The sequence below is a fragment of the Mastigoproctus giganteus genome, chromosome 2 (genome assembly GCF_048544385.1).
Source record: "Mastigoproctus giganteus isolate SK-2022 chromosome 2, ASM4854438v1, whole genome shotgun sequence".
Classification (NCBI taxonomy): Eukaryota; Metazoa; Arthropoda; class Arachnida; order Uropygi; family Thelyphonidae; genus Mastigoproctus; species Mastigoproctus giganteus.
The window spans coordinates 184478256-184491815 of record NC_143576.1 but is presented as its reverse complement, the minus strand read 5'-3'; the positions used below and the strand labels follow the sequence as shown (position 1 = coordinate 184491815).

The following is a 13560-nucleotide window of genomic DNA, read 5'->3' as shown; positions in this document are numbered from 1 at the left end:
TGTTTTAAATACTTCACTTTTGCTTTTAAATGCTCACTTCAGAAAATTTACAACCTGAAAAGGATCACTGCTTTTCAATATTAAGGTGAATAAATAAATATAATGATAAACCTAAAATTGAAATATTCAAAAATTTTATTAGGTACAATACACAATAACAGTTATTGAACTTAATGGCTAAGGTAAAGAAAGCCAACACGAGAACCACGGGAAACTTTTACCGGTCAAAAGCATTTCCCAAGTACCGCAGCTTCTCCATGCATTCTCAGTAAACAGATGGTGCCTGTTATCGATAGTGGGACTAGAAGTCGATAACTATGTATTAATTAGTTTTTTCTTATTATTAAAAGCAGATTATCAGAGTTCATGAGTGGGCTGAAATTTACTTATGGGTACACCCTACAGACTGCCTCAGTCTTAGCATGTTTATCCTTCCCCCCTATCCGTTGTTTTAACCCAATAATAAAACGACTTCTACAGATGGTGCATGTTATTGGTAGTTGCAGCAGAAGTCAATTTCCTATCAGGTTAAAACAGCAGGAAGGGGGGATAAACACGCTAAGATTGAGGCAGTCTGGAGGGTGTACCCGTAAGTAAGTTTCAGTTGTGAAGGTATTACACTGATGAACTCCAATAATTTGCTTTTAATAATGAGAAAAAACTAATCAATACATCGTTATCGACTTATACTGCCATAACCAATAACATGCACCATCTGTTTACCGAGAATGCAAGGAGAAGCTGCGGTACCAGGAAACACATTTGACCACTAACAGTTTCCCGTGGTTCTCGTGTTGGCTTTCTTTACCTTTGTGGCGCCTCCGTAGCCAGGAAACACATTTGACCACTAACAGTTTCCCGTGGTTCTCGTGTTGGCTTTCTTTACCTTTGTGGCGCCTCCGTAGCCAGGTGGGAAGGAGCAGCAGTGTGTAGCACACGCTTCTTGATTAGACCGGGGTTCGAGCCCATCACCACCAAATACAGAGGATGTGGAAAGGTCAGGGAATGACCACCGCATATCCCGGAGCAATATGGCCTTAGTTGCTAATGCTCCTAAAAAACCAAAACAACAACAACTTTACCTTTGCCAACTTAACATTTAATGACATAATTGAGGCCGGATATTTTTAGAAAATTGTTCAAAATTTGGTTGCAAATTTGTGAAGCCAATCTCAATACATAATGAAGAATATGTCCTGATGGTATTTCTCGATGGAGCTCCAGGTCCTGATGGTATTTTTCCACTTGTTCGCAAAAACTGCGCTCCTGGACTTACTCCTGTTCTTTTCCGCCTTTCTTTCACTTTCTTAATCCAAAGGTGTTTTTCCTTCTGCTTGGAAATTTGCTCATATTCAGCCAGTTCCTAAAAAGGGCAACAAATCCTTCCCATCCAATTATCATCCCACTGCAATTACTTCTACTCTTTCTAAAGTAATGGAAAAATCAATTAACCGCCAACTCTTAAACTACCTAGAAATCTTCCGTCTGATCAACAATTGCCAGTATGCATTCCGTCAGTGTCGATCCACAGGTGATATTCTACCTTATGTTACCAATTTAAGGACAAATTGAATGGAAAAGTTCAGTGAAACACAAGCAGTTGCTCTTCTCAAAGACTTTCTATCATGTTTGGCATAAAGATCTTCTAAACAAGCTTCCATCTTATGATTTGCCAACGGTTTTTTGTAATTGATTATTCAGTTTTCTCTCTGACCGCTCTCTGAGGGTGATGGTAGATGGCTCTCTGTCGTCTAACTTCTCTACTAATGCTGGTGTCCTCCAAGGGTCAGTTCCGTTGCAATCTGGGATTGTAGTTTTCGGCCATAGAAGTAAATGGGTTCTCAAACAAAAGCTTATGTCTTTTTCATGGAATTTTATATCAGCAAATAGACTTTCAAAACTTGTCAAAAAGTAATTGCAATAATGAAAGGCAACAATTCTTTGGAAATGTGTTTTTCCTTTAGCTCAGTACAACATTCAAAGTGAACTAATTGTCTTGCTCAATTTGGGGATTTAAATAATAACTTATTCTGAAATTATTTAATGTCATCAAACAAATCAGACCAATTTTCCTTTCCCTTGTAGTTTTAAATTAAGCACATTTAAATGACTAGAAATGTATGTATGAATTGCAAGATCAAACAGCCACTCCACATTTGATAGTTGTTTTATTGGTTTCCCCTTTTCTGTGTTGAAACATTCGGTGATGTTTCAACAGCCACATTAAGGCCATGTGATCTTATAAAATTTACAGTTGAAATAATCACATTCATAATGTGTTGGAGATCCAATACTTTCCCATAAAGAGCTTCTTGATGCACAATGCAGTGAATTCCAATCTGAGGTTCAGCTCCAATCTGAAGTTGAGATTTTCACCTGCAGTTGTTCCATGCACACTCTGTAGATCCACTAAATCTTCAACTGGTACAAAATTATGATCAATTCCACGTATTAAGATGAGGAGTTAGGCTGCATCATTTACATCATACTGTCATCCAGTGCCACACTAAAATATTTAATTTGTTTTATGTTTTGCAAAAGTTGCTGGAACAAATTCTTTCCAATATCTTCTACTCTTCAAATAACTGCTTGTCGAGACAAACTAATGTCTTGAATCATTGTTCCTCTCTCCGGACAAATTTCTTTCACAATTTTTAACTGACACCATTTAACAAATTCACCATCAATGAACAGTTTACTTTCAAAAGCGATCAAATGTGCAACTTAATAACTGGCACTTACAGCACAAATTCTAAATGGGAAGCATTCAAGGAATTAATCTTGGAAGCTGTTTGTTATTTGGTTTTTAGGAGCATTAGCAACTAAGGCCATATTGCTCCGGGATATGCGGTGGTCATTCCCTGACCTTTCCGCATCCTCCGTATTTGGTGGTGACGGGCTCGAACCCCGGTCTAATCAAGAAGCGTGTGCTACGCACTTCTGCTCCTTCCCACCTGGCTACGGAGGTGCCTATCTTGGAAGCTACTAGACTTTTCATACCAACTAGGAAATACTGTTCAAGGTTCAGGCTTAAATGGATGTCAGATGAACTAATGAGACTCATGGCAGAGAAGAAAAATGCACGAGATGCATATAAAGTTATCAGGTGATACAGAAGGTTATGGTAGATATAAACTAGTCTGTAATCAAGTCACAAAGGAGGTTAGGCAAGCAAAGGCAAATTATGAGATTGTTGCCAAAGGATGCAAAGAAAAACAGCAAAGACTTTACTAATGTAAACTTTACAAGGAAGAGGAGGAGGAATCAGATTGGTCCATGACATGGATGGTTCGACTGTTGATGATCCTGCTCAGGTAGCTGACAAACAATGAGTATTTTGCATCTACATTCACACATGAGGAGTTATTTAGGGAGCGGAATGCCTAAAGTTTATCAAACTTTAACAGGGAGCTAAGTGATTTTGTAATAACTGAGAGCAAAGTGGAGGAGAAATTGTTGAAGTTAAGCATAAGAAAGGCAACTGGGGTGGGTGGGATCTATTCAGTTATATTAAAGGAGGCAGCAAAGGAAGTAAGCAAACCTTTGCTACTTAGCCCAGGGCTGTAGTGGAGGGTAGACCCTGGTATATGCATGGGGTGTGCTGGTAAATTTTTAACAACTGGCTCTATAAAAAAAGTCGGTTTTAATTACGGCTGCTGCCCCTAGGCAGTGCCCCATCTTCCATGATCCTTTGTGAGGATGATGTCATGTGACGTGATCGATCATGTGACATGTCTTTCCTGGAATCGTGTGTTTTCCCTGCTAGGGGGCGCAAAATGTTTTCTCTCTTAAAGACATTAGTAGTTGCTGTCTGCTTTCGCCAAAATCGGTAATGTCATTGTTTGCGCAATCCTTAGAAATCTTTATGCCCATCTTATTTCCAATCCAATAGTTCCAATTTGTTTATATAATTGCAAAGCCAAGACTCTTATTTTGATAATTTAGCCAACTATACTTTGCACAATTCTTTTTTTTTTGTTTTTTTTTTTATTGACAGTCCAGCAACCTTGGTCGGGCATTTATGTCGGTTATCCCTTGCTGTTGGACCTGGATACTATCAGAAACAAAAACAGCCTTTGACATGGTTTCTGTAGTTAAGTCTTCATTCACATTCTCACTTGTTCTTGATTTCTTAACTGTGAAAGATGAAAAGAAACTAGTAATTCTTTCCATTTTTACTTTACGATTCAAGACAGTTTTTTTTTTATTTTTTTTTATTTAATACTAATTCACTCAATCTTGTTATCGCACGAACGGGCAGTTAAATAAAACTGTTGTGTCTAAGTTGAAAACGCACAAATACAAAGTTATTAATGTTGAACAAACTTTTACATTGTAAGAAAAGTCTCAGAAAAACTAGTTGGAAACCTGTACAAGCTCTTAGAAAATGGTATTTCCAAAGGGGGATGAGATTAAAAAAAAAAAGGTACGCGTTTATCGAAATGAGTGTTACTTCTTAGATGAACAGAACACCTACGAAAGTGGGATAAACCCTAATAAAATAAATCGACAGTTGGACCTCAAGTCAATAACGCAATCGATTGTTTGCCTGCAAAATTTCGTTATAAAGAAATATGACCTTTTCCACAATAAAAAATAATTGAATATTCAGAAATACAGTAAAAGACGGTAAATAAATCAGAAATAAATTTAACATTTCAAAACAATTTATTAATGAGTAACATATTAAGATAGGATTTTTTTTTTTTCATACGTACATGATGCTCACAATATTAAGAATTATTTTGAAAAATATTTGGTTATCTTTTGTTGTACGCTGGATTTTAGTGTACATCGATCATTAAAATAATATCCAAATTTGTTTTAACTAGGACAAAATAGGAAAAAACCAGGATATTTTTAGTTTTAAAAACGAGGACAAAATGAGGCATTTTAAAATTTGTATTTATTATTAAAAAGTTACGATACATATTTATCGTTATTGCCAATAATTTTCAGTAAGTTTGGATTACAAAGTAAGTACAGTGGATTCCAGTTATTTTGGCCACCGGTTAATAGATGACTTTCATCAACCGGTGAAATAGCACCACTTTGCTTATTTGAAGCTTGAAGTGGTGAAACCCATGTTTAGTCTCTAGAGCAAAGTTTCCGGCATCCCTCTCCCCCCATACTTCTCCTTCAACCCATGCATGGTACTAAGTACTATAGGTTTTGATACCTTTTGTGTTTAGGGTTTTCATTAAAAAAAAAAAAAAAATTGGGGCAGCCGTTTATTTGAGGCAAATCTTAAAAAACAGAACCCAATCCAGAAAATAGCCAGGGTTTACTTCGCTTAATTGGGACAACATGCCGTTTAATCTGAGCAGGAGACCGCAGCATTGGAGATTACCCTAGGATTGTCCGTGGCCATACCACGTGGTTCAGTCGGATTTCTGGAGGTCACAACCATAAAACAATAAAAACAATTATAAGTCACCTGTTTATTGGGCTTTTCTGTTAGTGCAATCTATCATAAATGGATAGTAAACTCGATCTTATTGAATTTGTGATAATACCGACAGCTGGAATCGTGTGGGTTATTACGGTGAAATGTGTTTAAACTTCCATGGAATCTTCAATCACATAAAAAGATTAATTTTCAGAATCTTCTCTTCATTGCTATTTTTAAAGCTTCGTAACTTGTTACTCCGTTCTCACTAGCATATATCGTGTTACTTGCAATTTGTGTGTGTGCTGTGTTCTTTGTTATTGATTGCTTATCTTTTTAAATTTTAACCGCCACCCACAAATGTCAGTGAACAGAAATGTCAACTAGTTAGTATGTACATATTATAGTACGTATTAATTATTCTGATTTTCACGTAAGGTAATAAAGGATAAATTTGTTCTTAATATATCTTTACTTTTATAGCCTATGGATAATATTCCTCCTATTTTTGCTAATTAGAATCGCTGTTTAATAGAATTAAAATTCAATTCACAAACGTGATCACAATGACTGGCGATCGTAACGTGATTTGATTGTATAGAGAACCAATTGTAAAGTGGGGGTCCATTGTATTTTTAACAATTTACATGAAACTTCGGATAATTGGGGCAGCCGCTTAATCAGGCCAAAATGCACTAGTCCCGATGTGTCCCAAATTACCGGAATCGACTGTAATTATAAAATGTTTTACAATCCATTTTGAAATTATATGCATGTATAAGTAACCAACAAAATACTATTCACAGTATTTGTTTCATATTATTTCTAATGTTGCTCCGTTGATTGCTAATTACTCAAATTACATACTACTTTCCACTGTGAGCAAAAAAAAAAAAATGCATATTTAACAATTTTTAAAAGCTCGGAACTCTTGCATTGATTAAAATATTCAGCCCACATTCTATGTGCTAATAAGTTTTTCCAATCACATATCTTTTTTTTTTCAGAAACAAATACCTTAAAATTCATAAATTGGTCAAATAATCTACTAACATTGATTTTCAATTAGCATTAGCATTAGTAGAGGCATATGATGCAAGAAAGCAAGCTCATGCAGCATCAGCCAAAAAAAAAAACACTTCTTCCCATTTCACCAATCCATTCGTTCCAGATGCATGTCCAGCTCAGTCTTAAATTTATTTAGGCTATCAACTTCCACAACAAAAGATAGGTCTGTTCCACCAATCAGCCACGCACTGGCTCAAGGCAAATTTCCGCATATCTATTCTACAACTATCTTTCCTCAGTTTGAATCTGTGCCCCCTCATTTTCTTATCTGAGCAAGAGGAAGAATCCCATCAGCATTGAGCTTACTCAGCCCATTCAAGGCCTTAATACATCTTAATCATCATCACCTCGCAGGTGCCTACTCTCCAGGTGCTGCAATTTGCAGAACTTGGCCTTTCTTAGTTAGAGCACCCCTTTGTTCCCCTAACCAATCTTGTTGCCCTTCTTTGTATTCATTCGAGCAACTCAACATCCTTCCTAAAATGAGGCCTCCAGACCTGTACACAGTACTCTAGGTGAGTCTTGGCCTAACCATTGCCTTGTATAATGGAATAATCACCTCCCTGTCCCTGCTAGCAAAATTCTTGTACAGAAACTCCCCAACTTACGTAGCATTCCGCAGGAAACTCCCCGCGGAATGCTACATAAGTCGGAATTTTCCACATGCTTGTGCAGCACTCACAACTGTACTCGCTGAATTGATTGAATCAAAAAAGAAATGTTCGACAAACGTGTAAATAGAATCATTTATTGTATTTATTCAATTTTTCATCTCATGCACAGGAATAATTACAAAATGTGCAATTTAAAAAATTTTCAAAATTATAAAATTACAAAAGAAAGAGAGAGGAGACAGGCATAACGTCAGCATGTTTTACCTCTCGAGTATCATTGTCAGAATCGACATCTTCAGCTGATAATTATGCCGCTCCAGAGGTTGAGGGCTGTGGAGATTTAGAAGGGGTCGGCCACTTAACCTTACAAAAGAACATATTAATGGATGATTGTATGGTGGCTTTTTTCTTTTCATCGTCGATTTCTTTGTAGCAAGCAAGCATATCATTCACCCCTCTGTTAACTTTTAAGAATCATTCACTGTCAGGATCCATCTTCTCAAACCTCGCCATTGCCGATGCAATTTCACGAAATGCCATTGCCATCTCTCTGGTGAGGAAGCATCTCGGGGCGCCTCCATAGCCAGGTTGGGCAGGAGCAACAGTGCGTAGCACACGCTTCTTGATGTAGACCGGGGTTCGAGCCCGTGCCCACCAAATACGGAGGATGCGGAAAAGTCAGAGAATGACCACCGCATATCCCCGGATCAATATGGCCTTAGTTGCTAATGCTCCTAAAAACCAAATAACAAACAAACAAACAAACAAGCAAGCAAGCATCTCGGCTCCTCATTTGGTTCATCTTGAGCTTCATCAGCATTTTCTTCTTTCACTATCGCTGCCTGAAAGTCAGTAAGTTCTTCGTCAGATAATTCCTTCTCTTCTTCCTCTATTAACTCCTCCACATCTTTGGCATAAACCTCCAACTGAAGTAGCTCTGCAACCTTTACAATCTTATCTGTAACCTCTTCATAGGATTCGTCTTTTTTCAGATCCTTGGATGCCTTTTACGTGCCATGGGCATATTTTTTTTCCATGCACCATTTAAAAACTTTTAGTAATTTCCGCCCAGGCCTTATTAATGTTTAATGTAAAAAAAAAAAAAAAAAAAAGGTGAACTGCAGGATGGAAGCCTCCTCAACAATCCATGCTGAGGGGAAATGGACCATAATTGCCCCGGGGGCTCACATCTGGTGAGTATGGGCTTGGCACACCCAGGGTCCTGAGCTGGATATCATCATTCTTCTCTTTCTTAGTGATTCCCTTCTACTTTTGACTCTCTCTCTCTCTCTCTCTCTCTCTCTCTCTCTCTCTCTCTCTCTCTCTCTCTCTCTCTCTCTCTCTCTCAGGGTAATTCGGGAACTTGTTTTTTTTCCTAGTGTAACATAAGCCTCTGCTTCCTTGCACCATATGGCTATTAATAATAATCTGCCATGCTGGTCCAGTTCAGGGTTGGCAGATCAACCGTATTTAGCAGTCAGGGGCTTGAACCCCGGTCGACTCAAAGAGCATGTGCTACTGCACTCCCGCTCCTGACCATTCAGCAAAGGAGGCCAATGTTTAAGATGGCGTGGTAAATATTGTAAGATTTACAAATCTCTTAACGTAAAATTTTTCTCATTGTCTACTGCAGACAATGCCTGAGCAAATGTTGTGCGTAAATAGTATGCTTTAAAATTCCAAAGAACACCCTGATCCACAGGTTGGATGAGTGAAGTAGTGTTTGGCAGTAAAAATATGACTCTCACGTTTCAATTGAAATCATCTAGATGCGCAGGATGTTCAAGAGCATTATCTAATAGAAGCAAAACCTTGAAAGGAACGTCATTGTCTTTACAATATTTTTCAACCTCGGAAATGAAGCAGCATTTAAACCAATCCTCAAAGAGATATATTGTTATCCATGCTCTGTTTCGATCAGAAATGCATGGGTAGGGGTGGCTTTATTTATGCCCTTAAATGCACGAGGATTTCCAGAATGATACATAATCAATGGTTTTAATCTGTAATCTCCTGCTGCATTAGCCCCAAGCAAGAGCGTGGCCCTATCTTTTGATGCGTTGAAACTTGGCAATGTATGTTTTACCCGGCATTTTTTTCCAATACAGAGCAGTCTCGTCAACCTTAAAAATTTGCTGCATTGAATAGCCGCCTTCATCAATAATTTTTTCCAACACAGCACAAAATTTCTCTGCAGCTGCAGAATCGGCACTGGTAACTTCACTGGCATACTTTAAGATTGCAGAAACTTGAACCTATGCTTGAACCTATTAAACCACCCGTTGCTTGCCACAAACTTGGGTTGGGGTATGCCGTACTTATCCTTAATATCTTTATAATTACTTGTTGCTTTTGCTTCAACAGTCATTAGACTTGCGAGTGGCTGATCGCTGGAACAAACTTCCAAAATTCAAGGAAGAACTGGACAAACATTTGGAGCAAATGGGAAGTGTTTTTTTTTTTTTTTTTTTTTTTGGCTGATGCTGTATAAGCTTACTCTCTTGCATCACATGCTTCTACTAATACTAAGTAGTTGAACAATTAGCGCAGCCTGCTGGAACAAACTCCCATGTGGTGCTGTGGAAGTTGGTAGCTTATCTAAATTTAAAAGGGAATTAGATGTATTATTATAGAGGATGGACAGATGAGTTGGGTAGGTGGGTTTTTTTTTTTTTTAATTTTTGAAATTAAATCACCACAACAGGCTTTTTGCCTTTGATCTACATTCTTGATAGTTCTCTACACTGTTCATATGGTCTTTCCTTTCATAATTCTGACAGAATTTGAAGCTATCACAACAATACATTCCTTAATTTTGTCTGTATTCTTAAAATTCAACAGTGTTTCGTGATAAATTAAGTGACCACATCCCATCTACATCCAATTATTTTGACACTTTCAATTTCACTGCTAAAATAGTGTTTTCTGTAATGTTTTCACTAGTTTTTTTTGTCATCAAGTAACTCTACTTACTGGCCACTTTCTATATATACTTGTAGGATTTGCAGCAATATATTATACATGATTGCTGGAAACTCAACAGTATGTGTAGAAAGTGTATTTACAATAATGGCCTAAAGTTTTGCATCTACAATAGCCGACCGGGCTAGCCAAGTGGGTAAAGTGCCTGCCTGGCAACCCAAAGGTCGTGGGGTTCGAATCTCGCCTCGGGCTTGGAGCAAAGTAAAATGCAAAAACTTTGGGAGGTGCATTATGGCTACAGAAGCCGATGTCCTAACAAAAAAAAAAAAAAAAAAAAAGAAGAAGCATCTACAATAAATAATATATCATTCAAAATATTCAACTGGGAATTGAGTTTATAATTATCATCATCAGCTATTTTCAATCCACTGCAGGATGAAGGCCCCTCCGGCAACTTTCCAGTTTCCTTTTGTTTTGTGCAATGGCCATCCATTTACTACCCACAAACTCATGAATTTCATCTGTCCATCTCCATCGTTGTCTTCCAGGTTTTCTTCTAGCTCCTCTTGGGTACCGTTCTGTTATTTTCTTAGTCCATCTGTCATCATATCTTAGAGCTATGTGTCCTGTCAAAGACCATTTCAGTTCTTTAGTTGAGTTTGCTGCCTAATCCATGTGTTTCTCTTCTTATCTAACAGTCTGATTCCCAATATAATTCATTCCATTCTTTGCTGTGTAGTTCTCAGCTTCTCTTCCATTCTTTTGGTGAATGCCCAAGTTTCACTTCCATAAGTCATGGTGGGGAGCATACATTGGTTCATTATTTTATGTTTCAGACAAATTGGGATATTGCTCCTCAGTACGTGACTATATTTCCTGAATGCTATCCATCCAAAATTTATTGACTTCCAGCCATTTATCATTATTACAGCTAATGACTTGTCCCAGATACATACATGACCACACCTTTTCAATTACTGCTCGTTCAATCATTATATCCCTTTCTGTGGCATACTTGTTCGTCATCACTTTTGTTTTAGCCATATTCATCTTTAGTCCAAAATCCTTACTAACTGTGCATAAATGATTAAGATTTTCCTCTTAACTCTTCGGGATCATAGCTTATGACCACAATGTCATCTGCAAATCGTAAATGGTTTAGGTACTCTCCATTCACACTGACTCCTTTCTACGACCACTCTAATCTTTTGAAAGCTTCCTCAAGGGCAGCAGCAAACAACTTTGGAGATATTGCGTATCCTTGTCAAACTCCTTTCTCAACTTTAAATTTGCTACTGTCTTTGTCTAGACCAGCGATTCCCGAACCCCTGGGGGTTCACAATAAAAATTCCATAATGATGTTTGCTTAGATTTACATAGGTATATTATTGTAAACTACAAAATATAACTAATAATAAACAATAGAGTAAACTAAAATTAAATAAAAAGTAAAGAATTGCCAAAGAAATCTCCCACAATTCCTTATAATTATTTTACTATCTTACAGTATATCATGTTAAATAAATATCTAAAATTATTTCTTGATTAAATGTCCAAGAATATGAAAAAGGTTGTTTATGCATGGGTAATGCGAGATATAATCAGATTCATGCATACTATCTGGGTAATAGAAATGATGGAAGTGCATTACCTATGCATAAACAACCTTTTTCATACTCTTGGACGTTTAGTCAAGGAACAGTTTAAGATTAAACCATGCACACCATCAAGCATCTCTCATATTGTGGAGTTATACTTCATATGAAGGGGTTATGAAGTGGGCAGGTACCCTGTTGTTGCTATTGCAACACAAGGGTACCTAGTTAGTTAGTTAGTTAGTTATTTGGTTTTTAGGAGCATTAGCAACTAAGGCCATATTGCTCCGGGATATGCGGTGGTCATTTCCTGACCTTTCCGCATCCTCCATATTTGGTGGTGATGGGCTCGAATCCCGGTCGAATCAAGAAGCGTGTGTTACGCACTGCTGCTCCTTCCCACCTGACTACGGAAGCGCCTCCAGGGTACTTGCCCACCTACCGATGAGTAAGCGAACAAGCTTCGAAATGGTGCCATCTGGGTGGTGGTATCCACCGAGAATAAATGACAGTCTGGTGAAGTTACTTATTCAAAGCAGTGGAATACCTTGGCCACTCATTCTGAAGGTTCATTCATGATATGAATAAACGATACATTCATACTATCTGGGTAGTAGAAATGATGGAAGGGCATTACCCAAGCCTAAACAACCTTTTTTAAATAAATGTTTTCCATGCAAATTTTTTTTCATTCTCAAGGATCATTGTTATGTATAGATACTATTTTTTTTTTTTTTTTTTTTTTTTAGAACCTATAGTACGGTACTTAGTACCATGCATGGGTTGAAAAGATGAAGGAAGATATTTGTTGACATTAGACTTGAACTTCTGTAGATTATAATTTTCAGGAAATACATAAGAAGGAAGGTTGTTCCAGAAAATAGAAGCTGAATGAATAAATGAGGTAGAAGAAAAGTTGGTTCTGTGAGTTTGAAGTTGGACAGTAAAAGGATGTTCACTGGTTGCATCATGTGTTCAGACTGCTTTAAAAGAGAGAGTAGGAATTATAGAAGCCAATTCAGAAGAACAGTGCCCATGAAAGTATCCATCGATAGAAAAGTGCAACAGAAACAGAACGTCTAAGAGACAGAGTGGAGAGACTGTTAGAGATGAGTCATTAATTAACCTAACTGCCCTCTTTTGAATGGAATTTAGAAGCCTGCGAGAGGTTTTGGGGGCACCAGATGTGGGAACAATGTTCCATGGTAGGAGTTGCAATTTGTACAGAGTGAACAGCTGTTTGGAAGAAAACAGCTTGGTTTTCTCTTTTCTCCGAGAGCGAAAGAGAAAACCAAGTTTTTTTTTAGATGCTGAGGAATCAATATCTGTAATGAGCTTGTGCCAAGAGAGATTAGAAGTCAGGGTAATCCCCAAGATCTTGCCTAGAAATCGGAATGTCATCGAAGATAAGTATAGAAGGAGTAGAATTTGTTTTGTGAGATATAAGACGGGACTGAGTTTTAGAAGGATTGAAATTAAGTTTTCTTTGCTCCCACTGGAAAATTCCTGGAGATCAGCATTTAAGGATTTGGCAGTGGATACTTGAGAGGTTGAAGCTGTTTCAGCAGGGCAGGGTTTCTCAAACTGGAAGGTGGAAAGTAATGTGCTATCACCAGCAAAACTATGCATAGGATTTCCGGTCAATGGAAGAAGGCCATTAATATACAAGAGGAAAAGAGTGGGAGATAGAACTGAACCTTGGGGGGACACCAGCAATTTTCTCCTTGTCAGTGTTTATCTTGCTCTTCATTTGTCGTCTTCGGTTCATCATGACAAGTGTTTCTTGACTAATTTTTTCTTCTTTGGATTTCTTTTTACCTATAGGTTTCTTAATTTCCAGTACGTACTGCTTTTTCTCCTCTTCTGTTATCTCAAAGACCTTCGTATTATTTACTTGAGTCAGCTTTTTCCTTTCTTTTCTTACATCTATATCAAGTGTGCATCTTACTATTCTGTGATCACTTCCAACGTC

The 13560-nt window shown here is 37.6% G+C and overlaps 1 protein-coding gene across 3 annotated transcripts in view; it reads right to left on the bottom strand.

The window, feature by feature from the left end:
* The window catches only part of LOC150089829 (uncharacterized), a 281785-nt gene that overhangs the window by 164501 nt on the left and 103724 nt on the right, over positions 1–13560 (bottom strand). The window lies entirely within an intron of this gene.